The sequence below is a fragment of the Simochromis diagramma genome, unplaced genomic scaffold (assembly GCF_900408965.1).
Source record: "Simochromis diagramma unplaced genomic scaffold, fSimDia1.1 OVJJ01000596.1, whole genome shotgun sequence".
Taxonomy (NCBI): Eukaryota; Metazoa; Chordata; class Actinopteri; order Cichliformes; family Cichlidae; genus Simochromis; species Simochromis diagramma.
Window position 1 is genome coordinate 18,751,129 of NW_024387245.1, and position 4,457 is coordinate 18,755,585.

Sequence of the window (4,457 nt, forward strand, 5' to 3'; positions counted from 1 at the left end):
CCTTCCATAGGAGAAGAACAAAACAAAATGCTAACTCAAGAGGTTACTAAAGCAGAACTTGATAAAGCTATATCTAGGCTGAAGACAAAGTGCCAGGAGGAGATGGATTCCCTGCAGAATGGTTTAAGCGGTATAGGGACCTTTTGCCGCCAATGCTGTTAAAATGTTTTAATTATATCTTGAAGGGAGGAGAGACTCCAGTATCCTGGAAACAAGCTATCATATCTGTGAAGGATATGATAGCTTCCCTCCTCCAAAGGAGGGAAAGGACAGATCAGAGTGCACCTCATATAGACCTATCTCAGTCTTAAACATAGATTACAGAATATTTACTTCAATCATCGCAAAAAGACTGGAAAATGTTATTCCTGACTTGATTTACCATGACCAAATGGGTTTCATAAAATATAGACAAACACAGGATAATGTAAGAAGAGCACTATACCTAATACAGGGAGTGCAGAATTATTAGGCAAATGAGTGTTTTGTCCACATCATCCTCTTCATGCATGTTGTCTTACTCCAAGCTGTATAAGCTCGAAAGCCTACTACCAATTAAGCATATTAGGTGATGTGCAACTCTGTAATGAGAAGGGGTGTGGTCTAATGACATCAACACCCTATATCAGGTGTGCATAATTATTAGGCAACGTCCTTTCCTTTGGCAAAATGGGTCAAAAGAAGGACTTGACAGGCTCAGAAAAGTCAAAAATAGTGAGATATCTTGCAGAGGGATGCAGCAGTTTCAAAATTGCAAAGCTTCTGAAGCGTGATCATCGAACAATCAAGCGTTTCATTCAAAATAGTCAACAGGGTCGCAAGAAGCGTGTGGAAAAACCAAGGCGCAAAATAACTGCCCATGAACTGAGAAAAGTCAAGCGTGCAGCCGCCAAGATGCCACTTGCCACCAGTTTGGCCATATTTCAGAGCTGCAACATCACTCCCAAATTCAGCAACATTAAATTTAAAAACTGTACTTTTGAGTTAAAATATATATTTATAATTTTAATAAATGACAAATTAAAAAGGCATGAACATTTTTTTTGTATCGAAAAAATATCGAACCGTGACACCAAAGTATCGAACCGAACCGTGAATTTTGTGTATCGTTGCACCCCTAATATATATATATATATATATATATATATATATACACACACACACACACACACACACACACACACACACACACACACACACACACACACACACATATATACAGTGTTGGGAAGGTTACTTTTAAAATGTATTCCATTACAGAATACATGCCCCAAAATGTATTCTGTAACGTATTCTGTTACGTTACTCAATGACAGTAACGTTTTCTGAATACTTTGGATTACTTAATATATTATCATGCTTTTTACATGTACTATTGCTGTGTGATTTATTACTTTTACTGAAGGTCCGCAACTCCAAACTGTAGTAAAGGGACCTCTGACTAATACGGCGGAGTCCCTGTCGGCTCGTAGCCAAAAAATAGCTTTACTTTGTTGTGTGGGTCAACTTTTATTGCGAGAGACAGAGAGAGGCGTTGAAAGACTGCTCCAACGGAACTTATTGTTTTCGGAGGAAAACACGAACACGGTGTACAGTCGAGTCTTAATAGCTTACTTACAACTGGGCTCGTCAGGCACTCTTCTTGGCTGCAGTGGTTATTATTATATTTACATGCTTCCAGCTCCCGTTTTTGCTCGATGACAACTCGTACCTTTCCACTCCCCTTTTTCTCCCTCCTCGCGCTCACAGACACATAACGTGTATGGCAGTCCATTCTCCCTGCAACACGGACTACACTGCCCATGATGCTACATTCTTTAGAGCTATGCTTGTAGCATTCTGCCTATTAGCTTAGCACAACAACAACAACGAAAAGGCGCTCTCTCACCCAGGAAACACACAGTCGCAGAGAGAGAGAGAGAGAGCGTCGCCCTGTAACCATGGCAACCGTAACGCTGCCGCCTGGAACAACAGAACATAGCTGTCAAACAAAACCCAAACAGTCCTGACCTCCTGACCCGCGACCATATGAAACAGGAAAGTACCGCAGTGTAATCCATTTATTTCAACAAAGTAACTGCATCTAAATACCACCTTTTTAAATGGTAACTGTAACGGAATACAGACTCATATTTTGTATTTAAATACGTAACGGCGGTACATGTATTCCGTTACTCCCCAACCGCTGCATATGCAATTATATATATATATATATATATATAATATATGTATGTGTGTGTGTGTGTGGTGTGTGTGTGTGTGTTGTATATACTACATATATATATGTGTGTGTATATATACATACATATATATATAATATATATTTACACACACACACATTATATTATATATTATATATATATATATATATATATATATATATATATATATCTATTATATATGTTGTGTATGTGTATATAATATCTATGTATGTTATATACACACACACACTATATATATATATATACATACACATACATATATATATATATATGTGTATATATATATATATATATATATATGTGTATATATATGTGTGTGTATATATACATACATATATATATATATATATATATATATATGTGTATATATATGTGTGTGTATGTGTATATATATATATATATATATATATGTATGTATAGCAGCTGGATAGCGTAGTGGGTTAGACTACACGCCTTTGGAACCCAGGATCGCAAGTTCGATTCCTGCCTGGGGCGTCTGTATCCAGTAAGGGTCCTAAGGCTAGACCCCCTATGCTAAGCGAGCCTACCGCAGACATGAGCGAGACAGATAAATATGAAGGCATGCCGGCTCGGACGTCGCCCGGATCAGCAAGGTCCGCGTCAGGTGTTGAGGAACCAGGGCACCCTGACGAAAAATGGGCTACTGGAACAAGAAGGCATCGGTGGGCAAGAGACGAAAAACAGGGCGTTGTTGGAATGCTACTACGCAAGTAACCCCGGCGGAAGGGGCTACATGAATAGGATGAGGGACCTATGGATTCTTCGATACCCAACATCCACAATGACGGCGAAACAACTAGTAGCTCAGTGTTCCAACATTCGAAAGAAAGGACTGCTCTCACAGCTAGAGATTGACGAGGTACAACACAAATGCTACGGCAAGGAGGAGTCAGGACGCCAGGTCAGGGGGGAGATATCATCACCCCCACCCGAGATTGGGTACATAGCCCCAAGTGCGATAGGAGAAGGATCATTGAGTGCGAGAGGAACTGACCTGAAAAATAGGATAATGGCCAAGCTTGAAACCTGGATCCCCCGTAGCCGGTTACCAAGATTACGTGAAGTACCCTCAGAAGGTCTGCTAGATGATGTTAATGCAGCACTACGGACAATACCTACAACCACGATTACCGACACTAACAAGCTGATCTACAATACGGCAGCAGTGATCAGTGAGATGCTTGGCTACAAGTTGAACAGCCACAAGGGGCAGTACCCTCCATGGAGAAGGAGGCTAGAAGGCAAGATCAAAGTAGCACGGAGGGAGGTTAGCCAACTAACGGAGTTGCAGACAGGTGCGACAAAGAAGGTGCATAAGAAATACAACAAGCTGTCCATACCTGAGGCCTTGGAAACTGCCAAGCAAAGACTCACAGCCTTGGCCAGCCGCTTGAGGAGGTATACCAGAGAGATAGAAGGCAGGAGAATAAACCAGCTGTTCTCCACAGAACCAGCAAAGGTGTACTCTCAGTGGCAAGGGAACAATAATAAGAGAACAGCACCACCAAGGCTGGAGACGGAGCAATACTGGAAGAGCATATGGGAGAAGGACGCAACCCGTAACGGCAATGCTCAGTGGCTAGTGGATCTGAGGGCAGATCACAGCGACCTCCCTGAACAGGGTCCAGTAACCATCACAGTGGCAGATATCCAAGAAAGGGTCTCCAGTATGAAGAGTTGGACAGCACCAGGGCCCGACATGGTTCACGCCTACTGGCTAAAGAAGCTGACTGCACTCCACGAGCGTCTGGCAGCACAAATGAACCAGCTGCTAGTTAACGAGAGACACCCGGAATGGCTAACCGAAGGTCGGACGGTCCTGATCCCCAAGGACCCCAAGAAGGGACCGGTCCCCTCCAACTACCGACCAATAACCTGCCTCAGTACTACATGGAAGCTCCTGTCAGGCATCATATCGGCTAAGATGAACAGGCACATGGGTCAATACATGAGTGGGACACAGAAAGGAATTGGCAAGAATACCAGAGGCGCAAAACACCAGCTACTGGTAGACAGAACAGTCAGCCGAGACTTGCAAGACCAGACTGACCAACCTGTGCACTGCCTGGATTGATTACAAGAAGGCCTATGACTCAATGCCCCACAGCTGGATACTGGAATGCCTAGAATTGTACAAGATCAATGGGACCCTAAGAGCCTTCATCAGGAACTCAATGGGGATGTGGCGTACAACACTAGCGGACCAAATTACAA